Below are 22,421 nucleotides of genomic sequence, written 5' to 3'. Positions count from 1 at the left end.
TGATGTTTTTCAACTGCTGGTTGAAGCTACATGCATATATTACCCACCTACTGTCTTTTTAATGCCACTAGCATGGTTGTTGGCAATGTCAGCCTTTCTGTCACGTTGATACAGACTGAAATGTTTATTAAATAGTGCATTCATAGTCCCTTGAAGATTCATCTAAAAGACTTTGGTGATCCACTGACTTTTCCTCTTGTTCTATTAGGAGGTCAAAGTTTTTATTCTCACATGAAATATATCTTGACTACTACGGCTTAGGTTGATACATTTACCTTAGTGCCTCTGTGAGGTTTATATGAGTGGATTATCTCAGCAACTATTGACTGAATTTACCTTGAGTGCACACATCCATGTTCCCCTCAGGATGAATAGTTTTAGTGATGCTCTGATTTTCCATCATTATCAGGTCAAAGGGTAAATTTGTATACCTCCACACCAGCAACAGCCAGTGGCTGCAAGCATTATGTTTTTCGGGTTGTCCAATTGTTATGAACACGATATCTCAAGGACACCTTGAAGAAATTTCTTCAAATTTAGTACAAACATTCCAATCAACAGAGTTGATTGGCACAGATGAGAGTAGTTGGCCAATCAACTCTCCCTGGATTAAAAAGGCAGCAGGAGAGCTGCCACAGGGAGAAACATGGAAGAGAGACAAGAGACACACTAAGAGACGTGAAGAGAGACTGAGCTGAGCTGAGCTGCAAAGCCGAGACGCCAGCAGAAATTGCTGGCAAGTTTAAGTTGAGTTTTTGAATTTTTGTTTGCTCGGTGTTATAAATAAAAAGATGCTGAAAAGCAACTGGTTTGTCTCTGGCTGTTGTGAGGTGACCCCAGTGACAACGTCAATTACCACAACATCCTTTCTTCACATTTGTTACAAATGTTCATTTGGATTAACTAGTGATAAATTGGTGGACAAAGGTGAAGGTCACTATAACCTTGCAAATCATATTTTTATGTTTGTAAACACAACGGCTCAGAACACAAGGGAGTGTTTTCAAATTTGGCACAAATGATCACTTAGACTCAGAGATAAAATGACTAGATTTTGATGATAAAAGGTCAAGGTCACGGTGACATGTTCTTGTAAACGTGATATATCACACGCAGATGGTTGAAATCAGTTTTTAGGGGTTGATGGGGGGGGTAATCTGCAGCTCTGCTGCCTATATATAAAAACCACTGTACACCACTGCCAGAAACTTTACACAACCTTCTAAGATAACCGTAAAACATATAGACACAACCAGCATTCACAGACTCATCCTGGTGCCTCTCTGCGTTGCCAAAGAAAAATATATTTACACAGGCAAAATTATTGTTTACTGCAAACACATCCAAACAGAAGGAGAGACAGTGAGAGACACAGAGAGGGAGAGAAGTAAAGACGAGGAGAAATAAACAGAGGGATGGCAGCGATGAAGACCAGGAGAGGACTACGGTGGCTTGTAAATTTGGAAAGTTGTGTTTAATTCTCTGTCTTGGCAGCCAAAAGGGAAACAGCTTCAAAAAAGGAAATGATCCAACTTCTGTTAATAGTCTACACAACACTGCCTTTCCATTGATTAACTACTGTGTATGTATTTTTCATAGCTACAAATAGACGGCATCTGTTGAGTGAATAATATTTCAGTCCAGACCGAGGCAGTACAAAGCTTTGCTCTGCTGGTTGGCTGCAGAGAACACACACACAAAGCAATAATCTTTGTAATAAAAACATAATGGAAACTTTCTAATAAAAATGAGTTATGTTTCATTATTAGTAAGCAATATAGTTTTATAATGAGTTTTATTGTCTTCTTATATTTTTCTGTGGATGATGCAGACAATGACAAAGTAAACACACAACACAACATACAGATGCTGTGTTGTGTGTCTCCCTCTCTATGTCAAGACGTGGTAGGTGTTTACAAGTGATGCACAGGGCTGATGTGTTTGAAGCACTTTATTTTCTGAGCACTTAGTATAAGTTTCTCTCTCCACCGGAGAAAGTGTGTTTTGTAAGCAAAGTTGAGTCTAGACCCCATATTACCGCATATGAAAGAGAGGACATTTTGGCGAGTCCTCAATTTTTCCAAGGGCCGTTTGAGGGTTAAATGCAAGTATGTGTGTGAGCATGTTTTCTGTTACCTCTTTCGAGCCTTTTCCAGCAAACCAAAGCCAAGTATTAACTAGGCAAAACATAATGCAGGTCCTACTTAATGTTAGGGGTAAGATGGGAATTGGGGTTAGGTCAAGCTTAGGGTTAGGCATGAATTGTTCATGGTAATGGTTAGGTGCAGGGTTAGGCTGTGTAATGATTTAATGAATGGAAGTCAGCGGAGGAGGACGATGGGAGAGGATATAGGGAGAGGAGACCATAAAGAGACGAATGGAAGAAAAGATGAAATGTGACAATAAAGTGTATATGTGTATGAATCTGTGTGTGTGTGTGCATGGTGTGTGCGTGCGTGCGTGCACTGGATGTGAAGTTAGTGTAAGTGTGAAGAAGTAACTGCAGGAGACTAGCAAAACAAAAGCTAATGTGTGAGATACACCGTGAAGAAGAACTTTCAGTTTGAACACGTTCACTTAACATAAAAGTATTTTCCCTTCACTTTGTAAACTTACTGCTTCTACTCTTTTTCTGCACATCCTCAGTGTTGTTGCTGCCCCAAACTCTTCACCCACCCACACACACATAAAGGATGAATTATGTTTTTATATGGTTCTTTCATGTGAGGTTTTGTCCAGATTGGAGTGAACGTGATGTGATCTTGCACTTGTCCACATTATTCAGTTTACTTTGGAAAAAATACACTGGGACCAGCATCAAATGATCGATATTAGTCAGAAATTGATCATGAACTGAAACCACTGATTTAATGTTGAGTGACTCACTAAATGCTTTTTATAGTGGTTAATTTTCTCTTCAAACAGGCCAACATAGGTGAAGAAACAAAGAAAAAAAGATAATTGTTAAATTATTCTGAGCAGATGTGATGATGAACATTAAACAAACCAAACTTTCTAGGTTTGGTTTGTGCAGTTTAGCTCATTGCACACAAGATTATATGCAAACCTGGTCGGGTCTGAGTATGTGGTGATGTGTTTACTTGTGCATATATATGTGCGTGCATTTGTGTATGTGTGTGAGCACTTTTGCCATGAGGTTGTGTGTGTTTAGCCCTGAGCAGGGTGTGTGAGTCATGTTGCCTGGCATTTCTAGAGCTGGGAGAAGCTGCAAAGCCAGGCAGGCTGAGCCAAGGCTTTCTCTGGTTAGGAGGCACGCACGCACGCACGCACGCACGCACAAACACACACACACACACACGCACGCACGCATGCACGCACACACACACACACACACACAGTCATACATGTATATGCTTTATTGTCTCCTCTCGTCTCTACCCCCTTCCTCCTCTCCTCACCTATGCTCCGCTTGTTGTAAATAATTAGGAGACAAAGTGGAGATGCTGCCCACTTCCTCTCCACATCATTTAAACACAAAGCAGTGTTTGTGATGATGCAGTGCCACTTCATTATGGCTGGTGGTTTGGTCTGTCTGCCGCAGGATCAGTGGGTGTGTGACATAGAAATGGATTCAGAGAGGAGCCAAAAAAGAGAGGGGGAACAAGGGGAAGGCGGGGAGTGGAGGCAGGTGTGTGTGTGTGTGAGAGAGAGAGAGAGCGAGAGAGAGAGATACTGCTCAGGAACACAGGGTTCTGATCGATCGGAGCTAAAAAGCTTGATTTTCCATCAGTATCAAAATCAGCAGCTGATGGTGATTCATGTCACACACACACGCATGCACACACACAAACACACACACCCCTTAGTACAAAGTCACAAACAACAGCCGTTTTTATATATAAGATAAACCAAAAATGCTGGATAATCCGGGCTATGTTTTTTAACACCCGATTGTGTCCAACATCTGTATGCACATGTGTTGTGAAGGTGTTTCCAGCAGCTGCTTCACCTAGAAATTCCTTAGCACCTTTGATCCTATTTACCGGCATGAATTGTGGTAAGAAAGCAGCATTGCATCCCATGACCCTGGATGATGTAGCTTTCATTAAGCAAACACAGAGGAGTATAAGAGAAACAAAGAGCGAGAGGAGGGAGAGATAGAGTTAGAGAAAGAGTGGTGGTCTCCGATGAGTTCTGCAGTCTGTTCCATAACTTTAATTAGTCCCATTGGAGTGCCCTCCCCGCTCCACACGGCTGATCAGCTTCCCCGCCATATCTCCAGTCTGTCTTTGTGCGTGCGCGCGTAGGCGTGTGTGTTTGTATGTATCTTAGCTAAAGCCGGACAGACATCTCACGGGCATATGAGCTCTGGTTGAGCTCCCAACGGTAGAGGAGAAAAATGTAGTGGAAATACATTAATATTCAAGGAGTTTCCATTCCCTGAGATATCCGCCATTTGGAAAATGGGGTGCCTGTACTGCCTACATTAGTCACTGTGGCAATTAGCGTGAAGTGATTTCGCTACCAGAAGATATATATTTTCACCACATTATCCTATGTCCAGAAAAACTGAAAGTGGGTCTTTTTTAATATTGAAAATTAATCCAAGTCAGTGAAGACATTTTCGAGAATAAATTGTTCTGAGGCAGCAGGTTGAACCACTGCAATACAGGCCATGTTCAGGGTGTTTTTACTCCCACTGGTTCAAGTACAATGAACTGCAGTACGTTTGCTCATTTCATTTGGTCTGTTTGAGTAACTACACCAAGACCAGTTGAAAAGGAGGATAAAGTAAATGGATCAACAATTTGGTTGAATGGATTTTTTGATAGTAAAGAGACTGTCAAACCTTTGACCTGATTCATCTTCAAGTTTCCCTGCTGCCTTAAAAATTGAAGTTGACAGACTACTCTCTGTTTTCAAGAATTAATTTGACGCTGCTGCTGTTTCAGACACTTTATACCTGAGTTAGTGCAAAGACAATATGGGGACAGTCCCAGTAACCTCGATGTAATGTGTATAAGTGCTCTGGTGTGAAGACTTGCTTTGATACTAACCCTCATTGTGGGTTGAAAAAATATATATAACTATGACTGAATTTAACTGGTAAACGTATAAAGTAAAATACTAGAAATATTGATCTCGTGTCTCTGATTTGTTACCGGAATTATTGGGAAAGAATATGCCAATATGCAGATGATGTTCTTTTATAAATTTAATATGATGAGTCAGAGTATATGAGTTTGAGTCTGACTTGGCCATTTGCACAAAATAGTGGATAGTATCAAATATATGTATTATATTCATTGTGAGAATTTCACAAGGAGATGACTGTTTCAGTGAAGTAGTACCACACCTAAGGTCATCAGGATACTCACAGTCATAATATCAAAATAAAATGGAAGATAACATCTCCATCATCAAGAGGCAACAAAGAGGAATGGAAAGGACACAGAGATGATAGAAAGGAAAGATAAAAGGTAATGAGATGAGTGCATGGAAGGGAAGTGAAGAATACGATAATGGTACAAGGATGAAGGAGAGGGAAGGAAACAAGGGCAGAGAAGTGCTATTTCAAACACGTCAAAAGTGGATGACAAATATTGGTGAGAGCATGTGAACAACCTGTCAGTAACTGAGTTCAGGAATTATTTGTTTAGTAATGACATTGGGTGTTTTGACAGTAAAATTAGCAGTGAGCAGTGACTTTTTCAATTCATGTAAAAGGTGGTTAATATGCTAAACTTTTTTCCTCATCACTCAGTGGATGAAACTGCAGTAGTTTATTTATGGATCTGAATGTACTGGAGCTGCACACTTCTCTGCCAACTGGGTAGTTTGATCTAAGGAAAATACTCAACTGACTTATTTGGATTTGTTTTTAGCCAAGCTACGTCAGCGAGGCTCTAGGGATGACAATGTCCTTCAGTCCTACACTTTGGATGAACTGGCATCAAATTTTATTCTGAAATTCATGGTTATGAGACGATGTATTCTACTTTTGAGCCGCTGATGTTTCCTGTAGGGTCATCATGAGGCTTGCATATACAATTGTGGAAGAAATGTAAGTGTGTGCCTTCAAATTAGTTGCTAAACTAAGATGGTGCATGTATATGGGTAAAATGATCTGGTAAGCATTAGCATGTTAGCTTTTTCGCTAACATTAGCAGCTTCACAGCCTCACAGAACTACAGGCGGAGGAAGGTTGGTCCTCTTAAAATGCTCGCTCTGTTGAATTTGTCCATTCGTACTTATTTATCACTTATTTATCATTTATACGCAAGGTTTCATAGGACTGGAGCTCACATTCCACCCACATCCCAGCAACACACACACAAAAAACACAGCTGGTTACGCAGAAAATGGTCTTAAGGTCAAAACCTTGGGTAACTCTAATAGGAGGCACTGCAATACCAGAAGAAAATAAGCCATGAAGAGTTGCAGTGTGTGTGTGTGTGTGTGTGTGTGTGTGTGTGTGTGTGTGTGTGTGTGTGTGTGTGTGTGTGTGTGTGACACCTGTACTTTAGTTAAATGGAACTGTAGATGAGACAAAGTTAGCACACAGCCAAGATGAATGCAAATAGACAGAACACAATAATACGATGACTCATCAGAGGAAATCTACGTATTCTTGTGACTTAATTGAACAGTTTGTTTTGTTGCCAGACTCAGGACTGGGGCTCTCCAAACCTAATTGCAACCTCGGGATATTTCAGCTTGATTAGGCCTCCCTGATCCTGCCAAGAGGGTGTGTGAGGGTGTGTGTGTGTGTGTGTACGTGTGTACGTGTTCATGTGTATGTGTTTCATTAATGAAATCCACAGTTTGGCCCTTTTGGATAAATTCACTCCATGTGAACTGTGGAGGAGAAAGCCAGCAGCTGCAAATTAGGCCCCCAATTTAACAAGCACTGTGGAAACTCAACTGTGTGTGTTGGGGGAAAATAGGGAGGAGCAGGGGGAGAAAAGGGGAGAGATGGAAGCTTTCGGCCCCTTCCTCCTCCATTCCTCAGCCTCTTATCTGGGTCTCACTAGTTAACAGGACTATATGACTTTAGCAAAGTGCACATCACAGACTTGACATCCCCATCCCTCAAATCAGCTTTTGCCTGCTGCTGCTGCTGCTACATGTGTGTCCCCAACACATCCCTAAAGCTTGATTCGTCCCAAGGGTGTCACACTCCATCTATTTCCCTTCTCTCGCTCTCTCTCGTGCTCCGCGTCTGTCTGCTGCTCGCCGCGTTAACCTGGAGAACTCAGTGCACCGCAAGGTACAATCCTGGTGTCACTACACATCCATCGTCCACACGTGACACAGCCACCCTCTAAAATATCCCCGGGTCAACCCCACACAAAGACACACACATAGGGGAACAACATGCCGCTGAGGAGCGCGTCTGCTTACAGTGCCGATCCAGGTGGTAAACGCGTTTATGTTGTCTGAGCTTTTCTATCACCCACAAGTCCGACAGCGTCAGACAATAAAAGGAAAATGGAAAAGCCGGCCCTCACCTATAGGAGGTACACCATTGCTTTAAGCTGGCTTAACACTGCAAAAATAACATCAAAGTCCCCCTCTCCATAGAATACACAGTGCAACACTTTCATATTTATCTATCACATTTTGACTACACTTCAGTTTTTTTGCAAGGTTCTTGGGCAATAACCGAAAAAAAACACTTTGAACTAAATAAACAAATGCAAAGTAGGGATCTCTTGAAGCTTTGGAATTTAGGAAATATATTAAAGCAAAATGCAAATGGCCTCCACTGTGTGGTCCCTGGTGCAGACAGAGAGAGAGGACAGCGTCAGGCCTGGGAGAGCATGGGTGGAAAAAAAAATAATCCTGGGAGAATAAATGGCTTCTCTAATTCAATTTCCGTCCAGGTTTTTTGACTTTCTGTCGCCTCCCGTCTGGGATTATTACATCACTAGATGAGCAAAGTGGAAATCCATCCTGGACTAGAAGAGCCATGGTTGACAGATGTAGTGGTTGTTCTGCAGAGTAAGAACAAGAGTCAAGAGTTTCATTCCCCAAAAAACTGACAATGTTGCTGAACAAGCAATAAGAAAAAGGCAGTAAGAAACTACTTTACAAACTCACTTGTAGTTTAAGATAACTACCTCCAGAACTGTGAATACACAGGAGGCTGAAAAAAGAGGGAGCAGCCATTCCCTTGTTTCTGGACTCACTAAAAGAGGAACAATGCAGCCTCTACTTCTCCAGCTCCCTTTAAGAGTCTGATTTCATCCGTCCATCTCCCAGAGAGACAGGTGAAAGTGACCAGCAATAAAAGCCCTTGCTCTCTCTCTCTTTCTCTCCCCTTTTCTCTCTCTCTTTCTCTGCCTTCCACTCCTCCCTCCCTCCCTCTGTCTCTGTGCTCTCTTCTCAACTCTGCCTACCATCTTAATTTTTCATCACAGTGTGGTTTTCAAAGCCCCGGCACTTTTTCTCCTCTCCACCGCCCTCAGCTGGTATATTTAGATTGTGTCTCTCCACCCCTTCCGTCTTCCACTTCTCTCTGTGTCTCTCTCTCTCTCTCTCTCTCTTCTGCTTCATCTCACTCATTCACTCATTAACGTCTTCATCATTGACACGGATGCGCTGACGGTCACTTACACACATGTATGTCGGAGCAGTTATTCAAAGTACGAGCAACAATTTTTATCGTCAGTTCATCTTTTCAGGCTTTTTAGGTCCTTATTCTGCCTCAACAAGAATTTTTCTGTTTTCTCTATTTATACCATTTCAAATTAAATATCTTTTTCAGAGTTTTTGTGTCAGACATGAAAAGATGTTACCTTGGGCCAAACAACTTGATTAACTGAGTCATTGATCAATTATGAAAACAATCATTAGTTGCCGCCCCAGATTTTATGTAATTTTTCTGTTTTTTTGAGGAAAAATATTTTCTGATCATCTGCTCTCCATCCCCAGGACATGATTTGAAACATACATATTTGGCCAAAACTGAGTTGTATTTGATGAAGTGGCAGTTTGTTCTTTCACATAATTAAATAAAGCTGCAGCGAAATAAATCATTTAGATGCAGAAGAGGAAAAAAACAACCAAACCGCTAAAAATATCTTCCACAACTCAGAAGCTGCCATCTCACTTTTTGACTCGCTGTCAAATCATCCCCAAGACATATCTTTTTTTTTTGGTTGACCCCGGCCTCCTCTCTCTATGGACTTTTTTCCCAGATACTAAAGTGTTTTTTCTTCTGACATCACAGTGACAGTTTGCAACATGGGAACTACACTTTTACAGTTTTATACCTTTAACCACTCACAAAACGCACCAGCTGCTGGGCCACTGCTGAGAGGAAACCTCTCATGTTTCTCACTGGAGGTTCAGATTTCCTATGAGGACCACACACGAAGGTCGACTCCGATAGGACAAACCTCAAACGCTCTGAAACCAACAACTGCCACAGAGGACAACACACAAACAAACAACACACACACACACACACACACACACACACACACACACACACACACACACACACACACACACACACACACACTTGAAAGCACACAGCACAAACAGTCCATTCAAAAAACCCACCATGTTTGGTTAAAAAAGTAACTTCAGCGAGTTGGGAACCTTAATAATTTTCAGTCTGAGCGTGAAAAACTGGTTTCATCCATGTGTGTCAGTGGAAAACTGCCAACACTGCTGGTAACAGTGTTTGTGGACAAAAAAAATGTGGATGAAAGGAAGAGAGCGAGAGCGATGGAGCAACATAAACGTATATTAGAGGAGTCAACAATCCACATTCCCTGTTGTTGTGTGTTTTTCCATTTTAAAGAGAAAGTGTGGCCAGGGGAGAGAGAGACAGCATCTTAACAAAAGTGATGTGTGGAGATAAGAGGAGGTAATGATGAGTGTCCAAGCTCAGGGAAAGAGCCTGAGAGATGGCAAAAGGAAAGTGGTGCATCTTCACTCTGCCCTTCCTTGTTCCTTTCTTTGTCTCGACGTCTCTGACAGATTAAGACACAGTTCATGAGTTTCTGAGGAACAGTGCAGAGATCACAACGGGACATCTTCCGCCCTCTTTGGTCTCATTCTGTAACTCTCCTAAATCCCCTGGTTCAGACCTATTTCTCTGCCCTAAATGCATAATTTGGAAAATGAAGCATCTGCTTGGGTGGTCCCAGTAGGCCCGTGTGTATCAAGCTGAAACTGACACACAAACACACACACAAGAACACACGCCATCACTTAGGAATAGATTTAGTCCCCCAAAAACGTAGCACCTAGGAATGCATCTGTTAATTATGCATGTTTTTGAATGTGATATTGAATTGATATTTCTGTGTGTGCAAGTTACTGAGGCAATGATAAGAATGGGGATATTTGCAGAGGGTTAGATAAATATAACACTCGCTGGTAACTGCGTAGATTATGAATTGTGACGCTGAAAAGTTTGGTTGCTGTGTGAACCTGTCACAAAGTCTGTATTTAGGTTTTCCTAAATTAGAAGATCACATTTGTTCTGTACAAATGTGGAGCCGTTCAGATACATCTGGGACTTTCTGTTTGTTGTCAACATCCATCGCTGATCAGCCACAATACTGCAGCAGGTAGCTTGTTTTCATGTTGTGGTGTAACTCTAAACAGAAATTAAATTTAATGACAGAGTTAAGCTGAAATCATCAATACAAAACTACTACTGGAGCAGCACAAAGTGTGGTTAAAGCAGCTCTGTTTTATTGAACAACACTATGCCCTGTCCTGGAGTTTTTGATTTCATACTATATATAATATATATATTATTTTTTGAAATATTCGTTTCTGAGCAACGATACCAGGAATTCATGGTGATGGATTTTTGTTAGTGTATGTGTTTCTTTGCCTGAGTCTACGAGAAAACTAATCTCTTCAGATCAGGTGCAGGATTATAATTGAGCCTTATGGGGGTTGATACTAAACAACATACAGAATAAAACACTTGAATCGCACAAACTTTTTTTCTTTTTGCAGATCTCTCCTCATATCTTCTCCATTTCACACACAGCTTGGTGCACATAACTTATGCATGCTGTTTTCATACAGGTTGTCATGATTCGGTGTGTACATCTGCGTGTTTGTGTGTGTTAGCAACCAGTAGCCACAGATAGCAGCAGCAGCAGGAAGGTAATGGTGTATAAGTCATTCTAATGATGTAACAGTGAAGCAGCAGGTAAGGTCAACACAAGAGACTGTGGTGGAAGGTGAAATGCCTGAATTTATCACACACACACACACACACACACACACACACACACACACACACACACACACACCGCTCATGAATGAATCAGTCCCCACAGACACACCTCCAAGCCCATGAACATGTACCCTGCCAGTCTCTATTTCACTCCCCATTCACTTTCCCCCATATTCGCTTGCAACTCGTTTTTTTATTTCACCTGTGAATTTTATTCACCCCCCCAACCCTGCTCTTCTCTTCCCTCTTTCCTTCTCTCCTCCCCCCCTCCCTTCCGCTGATGGTGATATTGTTGGAGGTCAGTCGACGCCCTGAGGAAGAGGGCTGATTAATGGATCCATGATCACTGGCTGTAATTACAGTGTCAAATGAACTGTTAGCTGTCCAGTATGTGCAGGTTCTGTGTGTGTGTGTGTGTGTGTGTGTGTGTGTGTGTGTGTGTGTGTGTGTGTGTGTGTGTGCACGTGTGTGTGTGTGCACGTGTGTGTGTGTGCACGTATATGTGTGTGTGTCTTCTTTCCTAATGTGCTAGTCAGCTCCCCACAGATGCAGTTGCCATATCAGCATAGACAACAGATGGGCTCTGGTTACACACACACACTCACATACGAATACACACACAAACACGATAAACCACTGTCTCAAGTAGCATTTCGACTTAAGTAACAGAAAGATAAAAGTAGCACATCATATTTGAATAATTTAACTGTAGGTGTGCCAATGGGGGGCATGGTGCTTTTGTCTTTGTCGTAATTATGCCATATCTGTTCAGGCTCATATGGGAACAGGCAGGTTAGTATCAAAACATTTAACCATAATACACCCTGTCGTAGCAAATTAAACTCAGCAGGCATCTCTTTATACTGCCAGCAAGCACTGGCAGATGTGGGATTACGCATACACACATATACACACACGCATACACGCACACATACACGCACACAGACACAACAAAACTCAAATCCCAAATTATTGCCAACAGATCAGGGTGAGTTATTGACTTCTACACACGCACCCCCCATCAGACATGATAATAGGAAAGTGAAGCCACTTGGGCAGGCAGATCAGCAGCTGGGCTGGCAGGAATCAGAGGCAGACAGACGGCCAAACACAGAGTTTAGGTTTTCGGGGTGGGTGAAATTATGTCTCTTTTTGTTCTGTCTCGTCCGTGGAGAGGAAGAAAAAAAGAAAACAGTCAAACATGATGCACTTGAAAACAGTCCAGTCTACTCGCAAGAATTAGCACATATTCGAAGTCAAAGCTTTTGTGTCCGATTAATGTTTTATCTACTAGCAGAGACATTTTCTTAAACCCACAATAACTTATTTCTTTATTTGTTTGTTTTTTTGCTTGTTTTTGGCCACCTGGGAGCAGTGTTGTAAATTGTGAACACATAATATTATCGTCACCTTTAAGTTAATACGGAGAACTAAGTTGTGCTTCCTAAAACATCCGGTATATATATGTAGCAGCATTATTTGGTCTCTACAACACGTCAGGGAAATATCTGGTTCTTTAGCTGCTAAATGCTGCGTTAGGCTCACAAGTTGGATGCAAACTGTGTCTGTCTGCTGTTTGGGATGGTTTATAAGAAGATCCTTACTGACAACATCTGCCTGCTTCTGAAAACAGCTCTGTGAGCGCAGTGAGAGCGAAATGAAAACAAAAACAGAATGAGCTGAAACTCCATAAAAAGGTCCATAAAGCCGAGGAAAGCGGCAAATTCGGTGCTAATTTCAGGTTTTGTCACATTGTTTTCAAATTGTCAGCTGATACAATGTTGATATAAAAGTTTTGAGTATAACAGCTTTAAACTTTGCTCTGTATCGTTATGTGTTCAGCAAAATCTGAAAAAGGCCTCAATATAAAGAGCCAGATTGTTTATGGGTCTAAGTTTGAGATTCACTTTGTTTTTTTTACATCCTGTTAATGTGGGAAGGAATTTCCCTCCACTGTCACTGCAATTCATACTGTTGAGCCTCATGCACCCTTGCAACACACACACAGACGCACACCCACACAAAAGACACCTATTCAAATTCTACAGCTATCCAGAGGAAGGGTAAACATGGATATGCATTCGAATCACGCGTGTGTATGTGCGCATGCCTCTTAGTGTGTGTGTGTGTGTGTGTGTGTGTGTGTGTGTGTGTGTGTGTGTGTGTGTGTGTGTGTGTGTGTGTGTGTGTGTGTGTGTGTGTGTGTGTGTCTGTATGTGTGTCAGAGTGAGAGAGAGACAGCCGGAGAGTGTGCATGGATTTCTAGTTGGTATTCCAGGGTGGCTTGTTGTGAGTGTGGTTTCCCACAATTCTTATCAGAGTTGTGATCACAGAAAACCGGTCTCCTCAAATGGAACACATCCCTCCCTCATACTATCAGGGATAAACAGACACACACCAACACACAGAGTCATCCTTATGTTTCTCTGTGGTTCCCTTCCTTCAGTCTAATTCAATCCTGAACTTACGACACAAATCTGAAAAAAGCACAGCCAAGAACTTGAATACAATTCAGAAGAATATGAGGTAGACTATGTGTCTGACTTGTGAATATATAAGAGATTTTCTTTGGAAGTTCTGCTCAGAACCAGCAGGGGAAATCTGCCTGGGGATTGATAAAACAATTGTTGGCTTAGAAATATTTAAAACAAAGGAGGAAAGAAAAATGCTGCAGCAAATACAAAGTAAAGAGGTTGACATTTTGAGGCTTGCTGGTGGTTGTGGGGGATAGGGGGTTAAGACAAAAGAAAATGGCTGCCAGGCTATACCTGAGTTTGCCTTTTTCACCCTGCAGCTTCATTCCGGAGATGGAAGCACCCGTGTGTACACACTTTTATCAAGAAATGGTCTAATTGACAAGCCAGTGATGTAGCGTAATAACTCAGAGTACATAGGCTGTGTACTCACATTAAAGAAAGGCAGCCCTTCAGTAGCGTTGAGGTAGATCTGCATGCTGATGTGCTGAGGAATGCATCACACGGAGCGGTTCACACAGAGGTAAAAAAGTGACAAGAACTACTTAGATAAGAAGATTTTTGCTTCATTCTGGGATATGTGCCCTAGTTAGCACCCTGCTGCTCGGTGTACACACACACACGCACATGCACACACACACACACACGCACACGCACGCACACACACTCCTGTGCTACTAATGAACAGGCTGCTTTCTCACTTGGGATTTCTCTCCCTACACGTTTCCCTCTCTCTACCTGTACCGCATCCCTCCATCCCTTCTACCTGCTTTCCCATGACAGCTTCTCCTCTCCGCTGTTTAGACGTTTGACGCATGTCACTCATATGCACTCAGACTGACAAGTTGTGATCCCAAGCACACGCACATTTGTATGCAAATATCACACACAAATGATAAAACAGTGAGCCCCCCCCCCCCATAAAAATACGTCAACAGAAATGTATTGAAATAGCAATGCAATACACTTCCTGCTCTCATAAACACACACACACACACACACACACACACACACACACACACACACACACACACACACAGACAGACACACACGCCTGTGATCTGAAGTAATCTTCATCCTGTGAATACATTGGCATGAGTCAGACTGACACCTTATACGTGACTGCGCTGTCACCTCTGCGTTTGCTACTTGGATGAACAAATGAATCTGTAATTCTCAAACATCACAGTCGAAAAATGTGTCAATCCCCTGATTCATAATGTATTCATGTTATTCATCTCCGTGTTTGCCATACACAACCCCTCTTACTCAAATACTCACTTTCGGATCCTTTTAATCAAATTTGCATGGATTAATTTTCAGCATTTGTAAAGCACCGAGAGTCCCCTGCCTATGGTCTCGCTCCGCAAGACTGAGAGAAACCCTTGCGTCATAGTTTTACACTGCATTGTGTGATATGTGTGGTAATTGAAGCAACTAGTTATTTCTCATCTTTTGTTGCAGGTCACAGTTATGTTTCATCAAAGACTTACAGCTGTGAGCCTCAGTGTCAAACAGCCTTCAATTTGAGGCAGACTTCAAACAGCTCATTTTTTTTGTCAATCATCTAAGCTGTTTCACTCTGAGGCGGAAGACGATAGTTTGCTCAAGCCAGGTCTGAAACCTTTGAAAATTATCTGGTGCGTGCAGATGTGTGTTATGGAGATAGGAAGAAAAAAAAAGAGAGAAATGAAAAAGAGAATTGCTCATCATCCCTGATGTCGGTTAAGAAAAAACAAAGTGAAATGTGGCGACAACTTGGCTGTTTGAAATCTCATTTTCGGTTCAGTGAATCCCTAACATGGGGAATCCTGGGATGTAGAAAAGAGGGTTTGAATTTTACCACCCACTGTTCAGCCCGCAGGATGTTGGCACCGTGTAGAATCTGACTGATGACTGGCACAACGAAAGAAAACACACACATTTGCATCAGCATATTGAACTGTGACGTGTTTGGTCATTCTCAAAGAGAACACCAAACACTATAGAAATAATCCAGGTAAAATATACAGCATATAAATATGACTAAAACCTTAAAAATCTCCCTTTAGAGCAGTCTCACAGTCTGACAATTTAATAAATATTTGTAATGTCCTTTAATCCTTATGTCCAAATCCACTGCATAGTTTAGTGTCAGAGTGTTTCCTCCAGCAGACAGCATGTTATATACATGTAGTGAGTTTTTCTTGGTTTTTGACCATTGTGCACCTTTTAGTGGACAAAACCACATTGTACTTCTGAATGGGCCCTTGTGAAAGGACACAACAGTGTAAGGAATGCTCAGGGGATCTGCTGGTATTGAGTGATGCTGCTCCCTGCAAAATATCACATTTTAGACTCCGTGAACAGGAACCCGTGGAGTCTTTTGACTTGATTGTACTTGTGTATTATTGTTAATCCACCCACAGTCAGTATTTTGAATGTGTTTACAACACTGCTCAAGGTTGTTATCCTTCAGTTTCCATTACTGGCTGTTAGTTCGATAAACACAGATGCCAGTTTAAGCATAATAAGTTGAGTTTTTTTTTTTTTGCTGATGTAGCTAGATTGTGTCACACTCATTTGCATATATGTGACATTATAACATAACTATGTACAGTAGCCTAAATACACAGATCAAAAAAGACTCTTATCAACATGTACTAAAATCTACCTGTAGTTTCAAAAGTGTCATGAGTACATATAATATCCAGACAATGGAACTAACTCTTTTAAACAAAAAAAAGCTTTATAACATCTAAATAGCCAAACTATATCGTTTTCTTCTTGCTGATCAATGGGGGTTATTGATCTGTTGATAGGTAAACACAGCTCAATCATGCTGGAATCTGGCAGGTGATAGGTTCAATGAATTAGATGGTACTTTCCTCACCTAAAACAGTCAGTAAGAGCCACAGCCACATCATTTACAAAAATGTTCATACCAGTGTGACCCCTTCTGTGGCAAAGATTAGTTCACTCACTGTTTACCAGCATGATTGAGAGGGTCTGAGGTTTGGCTGTTCGACGGTTAAAGAGAAAGTAGGTTTTTTTTCCAACTCCACATGTGTTGTGTTTATGCGATTGCGCAAAAGGTTTTGAGTCCGACGACAAATTTCCTGTGGTGCAAATTAATGATAGTGTTCCAGTTGCCCCCTCACTGGTTTGACTATCTAGCAGCTGTAGTTTGCTGTAGGGTGCGAACTCACAGACAAGATTACATCAGAAACAACAGCGGACAAAACAATTAAGTGATCACGGAGACAAGAATCCCAAGATACTGTTATTCTGCTTAAAAACTGGTAGATGCACCGAGAAGGATTTTTTACTAGGCTGTGTGTCAGTGTGTGTACGTGTGTTTGTGTTTGTGTGCGTGTGTGTGAGAGAGAGATTCCTGTTGAGCTTTTCCAGAAAATAAAACATACAAAATGCATGCATGTCCATTCGCAGCACTTGATAATGCCTGATTGCAGACTGTTGTGTTCAGGATGTGACGATTCAGATGTACAATTGAACACACACACACACACACACACACACACACACACACACACACACACACACACACACACACACACACACACACACACACACACACACACACACACACACACACACACACACACACACACACACACACACACACACACACACACACACACACACACACCACCCCTGACAGCGATACAGACTGTTACTGACAGACGAAAGCAGCCTTCATCTCCTTGCCTCTTAATCCAAACAGTGGGAGGCGGCCTGTATTGACATCTGAGACCAGTGTATGGGATCCTCTCATACGTGACCTTTAACACAGCCAGACCAGAGCGCGTAATGGTCTGCAGCTCTCCAGTGACTTCCATAGATTTTATCCCGCGCACAAGAGCAATCGCAACACAGGACGAGAGGGGAGAGAGATACAGCTCTGGGAAAAATGGAGAGTCCTTGAATAAAAACCTATTAGTTACAAAGAAAAGTAGGTTCCCTCTTCTTTCTTCTCAAGATCACTCACCCAGATTCCTATTTTTCTCAATAGAGCTTTGTGCCCATGTGATGGTATTAAGAAAAGCTTGAAATGGTGCGACACTCTCTGAGTATCAGCGTATTCACTGGAGTATTCATGTTTGACATAAACACAGAATAAGGTCCTCAGTCGGCTGAATTGGTTGCCTTACACTAAAACACACACAAATTGTGTATCTTCGAGAAAATAAACATCCCAGTGTTCCTATGAATTACAGACATTTAGGATGATTCTGATGTGCTATTTAAACTCAGTGTAGGGGAGACTTAAGCGAAGTAAGACCACTGACTAAAAAACACTTTTGTTGAAAGCTAAAAGCTGCTCAGCAACAGTGTCCCACTACTATGAAGCTATTTATCATAAAGCAATGTCTATTGTTGGTAACATAAAAAAACTAATTATTTTGTGGTGTTATTACAGGCTACTGTCAAAAGAATTACTTCAACAATTTAGAAAATAAATCCTATTATTCCTGTGGAGTTGAATGGAAGGACATATCTCTTTTATATGTGAAGCTTATCATCATTCCCTGTGAAAACACAGCTTGTCTTTCAGTTTTTCTACAGAAAAACAACAACATTTAACATGTTAATAAGTCAGATTTAAGAGTGAGGGTAGATTTTCATACTGTGTGACAGACAGGCTGAATGTTTGCCCAATCTGTCTGTACAGATATGAGAGCATTATTGATCTTGTCATCTTCATCACAGAGTGAAAAAGTATTCCTTAAAGTGCCGATGTAGCTGGTGCTTGAAAAATAATGGAAATCTATGTTGGAGATATGGGATCATACTTTGATGCCAGAGACCAGAATTTGCCTCCTGACAATTGAAGTAAATGTAAAGGACAGTTGTGTTGGATTTAGGGGATCTATCAGCAGAAATGTATGATATTCATGATTATGTTTTCACTGTATAATCACCTGAAACTAAAACCTTGCTTCTGCTTTTCGTTACCTTACAATGTGCCCTTTATAGCTACACTGGAGTCCACCATGCTTTTGTTTTCATTGCTGTGTTTCTATGGTAGCCCAGAATGAACAAATACTGGCTCCAGAGAAGGTCTTTTGTATTTTTACATTTTCTGAAGGCCACTGTAGATTCTTCGAGACATTTAGAAAGGGAGTTGTAGTCATTTGTTTGCAACCTGCTGCCTCACTGCTAGATGCCACTAAACCCTGCACACTGGTCTTTAAAACTGTAAAAGATTTTCTTTAACCTTAATACATATGAGAAGTATGCCATTACTTCAATCCTGACCTAATCTTAATTGTTCCTTAGCCCTACTGTATCTACCATGTCTGGTTTTGCAGAATTGTCTAATGTCATCCCCTCATTTATTTTAGTCCAGGAAAGTTGCACTGCCATGGAGTACCAGCATGGCAAGTATTAATCATTGGACAACGACCTCCCACGTCCACAACTCTCTGGAGCCAGGGAAAAGGAGATAAGGGCAAGCTTTGACCTGCCACCCGCACCCCTGACACCTGCCACGCGGGTCAGTCAGCCAGGGGTGCCACGTCTGTCAGGGCCAGGGTGAGGTGGGTGGCTGGTCACCGAGCAGTTTAATCTCCAACAGATTCCCACCACCTGGCTCTACTGGCACTGCACCAAGCCCCGCAGCCCTCCATTCTGGCAAGTCCCACTGTCATGTAGCAGAGGCTTCCACGGGAGCTCAACTGGAAATGGATGGATGAATAGATGGATGGATGGAGCACATAAGTGCACGTAGGCCTTGCATGCTTTTTAAACCTCCATCTCCTAGAGGAAACTGTTTGAGCACATTATTTCCTCTTTTTTTTCTGATAGGTCCTGCTGCATGCCGGGTACAGTTGGAGCTATGGGTGGCCCGCAGGCTATACTGCTGCATAAGTGTATGTGAATACGTGAACGTTTGCCTTGGGGGAGGATTTGCTCTCGGGTCTTTGATTACCAGTTTGCAGTTAGGCTTTTCAACATGACACAATTCTTAGAGTCCCCTTCAGCAATTTAGTATGTAGCTTATAGTTAAATCCGCCATCTGTTGGATGAGGACTTAGCTTTTTGGCTTGGCTGTCCACTCCTTTGTTGTAAATGTGTGTACTGCTGAATTGTTTTATGTCTCTGCATTGAGTGCGAGGTCGACCATTTCTGGCGTACAGCTTCAAAGAGATGCTGATGTAAAGAAACATAAATATTTCTCTCAGTTGTGTAGAACAGTGGAGAAAGTCACACTTTGTATCAGCAGTAATTTACAGAGGTGTAACGGGCTGCACCGCATTGCATAACCAACCAGAATCTGTGATGAAATTTGGACACAGCAGCTTCATTTCCCTATCCTCCTAATCCTTCACTCAGCACATTATCAGCCTTTGCACACACAGAAAATAATAAAAAACAAAGATATGCACACAGACCCACAATCTGACCCCATTCCACAACACCCCCACACACAGATGTTGGTTTTCAAAAGATTTTACAAAAGGAATGCGTCAGTCCTCTGTTTGAACTTACAGCTCCTGTGTGTATCAGTGTATGTATGTATGTGTGTCAACATATGTATGTAAGCCCTTTACATTATGCCAGTCAACCTGAACACATGAATAATGTTGCATGTAGTCATGTACGCAAATACAATGGAAGCATCCACTGGGTTACATCTGTTGAGCTGTGAGAAGTGAGATCAAATCAAACTCACATCATCCACTGACACAAACACGTGCACAAGGGAGCAGGAGCAGATTAACCATGACTACAACTAATGACTAATTTCATTATTTATATTTATTATTCATATTTTCACAGTAAAATTGTTATTTTATTACCCAGAAGAGTAAACAACCATCAGACCTTGGAAAATAATAACAGACAAAAAGGTTTTTAGGGAATAAAATACAGAACAGTGATTTATCTAAATATAGGGCATCCCTAAAAATGTGTATAGAGAAAAAATAACTTTTTAGAAATAAGGATTTGTGCATTTTTTCATTCATGCATCAATATGTACAAATACAAATGGATTGTTCAGGAGATGAAGAAAATTTGTGCAAAAATGTGAATAATCTTGTTTTTCCAAAGCTTATCAAAAGTGTGATGAATTGTAAAAAACAAAACATACCAGATTTTATGTCGGTGATTTATGTGTCTTTCGTAGTCGCTTCATATGATCATGTCATTTGGTGACAAATCAGAGACAAATGCAAAACCAATCTGTTATAATAAGTCTTTACTTTTCCAATGCCAAAACCTGCAAATATTTGATAAATGTATCTGATAACTGACTCAAAAGATACACACTACATGTTTTTTGGACTATATTCTGTTTCCTTTATTTGGGTTGGCTTATAATAGTCTGTATTGTTCCATGAATCATGGTTATCGAGCACAGTATTTTCACCTCAGCCTCCTGGCTGCTTATTTTTTCTGTCTCATTGAGCAGAGAAAGTGAAGAGACGCAGGCAACGAGCACTTATTCACAATGCCGAAGAAAAAACAGCAAACATTATTACCCAGTGAAGCAAATGAAGAGCCTGCATTTGAGCCGCATTCATCCTCCACTCAAGAAAAGAAGGGCATAGTTGGAGAAATGGAGAAGTCGCACTGAAATAGATAAGTGTAAGATAAGAAAAGAAGCTGAGAGGCGGAGAGTCATGGAAAGAGGAAGCCAGACAGAGACGCAGAGAAATAGAGAGGAATGGTTAGTAGGTGTGGACCTTGAGAAGCTTTTGTTCTTTCAACACGGAGGGTTAGTGAGGCAGCGCTTGGCAGTTGGTTCAAAGCAACAAACTCTAAATCAATCTTTGACAGCTTGTCCAAACAGACTCTCACACACACACACACACACACACACACACACACACACACACACACACACACACACACACACACACACACACACACACACACACACAAAGGACATACACACAACAGAAACCACAAACAAGCAGATAGGACACTTTGTAGTAGACCTGAGCTGAGTAATAGAAAAGAAGGTTTTCACTACATGGTTTGCTTGATATAGGATATAGTCTGACTGGATACCTAGACTGTGTGTGTGTGTGTGCTTTTAATGAAAGTGTGTGTTATTGTGTGGCCAACGCTGTGTTTCTTTAATGAGCTCAGTTTACACACTTCGTTAATTGGCTGGCACAGCAGAGGACTGTCCAAGAACACACACACACACACACACACACACACACACACACACACACACACACACACACACACACACACACACACACACACACACACACACACACACACACACACACGTGTGCAAGTACACACACACTGTGAATCTCCATTTCACTGTGCTTATTTATTCATGTATTAGTTAGTTTGTTCCACTAGGTTCTCTTGCATGCTGCTGTGGTAATTGCCACTATATTTTCTGCATTGATTTCCTCTCCTATAGCAGCACTCTGTGGCATGCACATAAGCATTGCAGGCATGCACACAAACACAAACACACAAAAAATTGACTCAATGAAGGAAACACGATCTGTGACTTCCACTCTGAGAGACTGTTTTCGTTTTATTTTGAATCATTTATCTCCTACCTTCATATTTTTCAGGCCTCCTTTGGTGGTCACTTTTTGTCTGTAAGGAGTTAACGCCAACACATCTGTTTCTAGTTTCCTGATCATCCCTGGTTTCCCTGAGTTTTTTCTACCTATTCATTTGTTTATCCACCCGTTTGCTTGTTAGCCAGCTTTTGTTCATTTATAGAAGTATATCAGCTGCATGATCCTCCCTATGTATGTATGTGTGTGTGTGTGTGTGTGTGTGTGTGT

The 22,421-nt window shown here is 41.5% G+C and overlaps 1 protein-coding gene across 1 annotated transcript in view; it reads right to left on the bottom strand.

The window, feature by feature from the left end:
- The window catches only part of LOC118110499 (chemokine-like protein TAFA-3), a 78,893-nt gene that overhangs the window by 41,694 nt on the left and 14,778 nt on the right, over window positions 1–22,421 (bottom strand). The window lies entirely within an intron of this gene.

Source organism: Hippoglossus stenolepis, chromosome 6, assembly GCF_022539355.2.
Source record: "Hippoglossus stenolepis isolate QCI-W04-F060 chromosome 6, HSTE1.2, whole genome shotgun sequence".
NCBI classification, from domain to species: Eukaryota; Metazoa; Chordata; class Actinopteri; order Pleuronectiformes; family Pleuronectidae; genus Hippoglossus; species Hippoglossus stenolepis.
The sequence above is the reverse complement of the archived record's forward strand: the minus strand, read 5'-3'. Positions and strand labels throughout refer to the sequence as shown.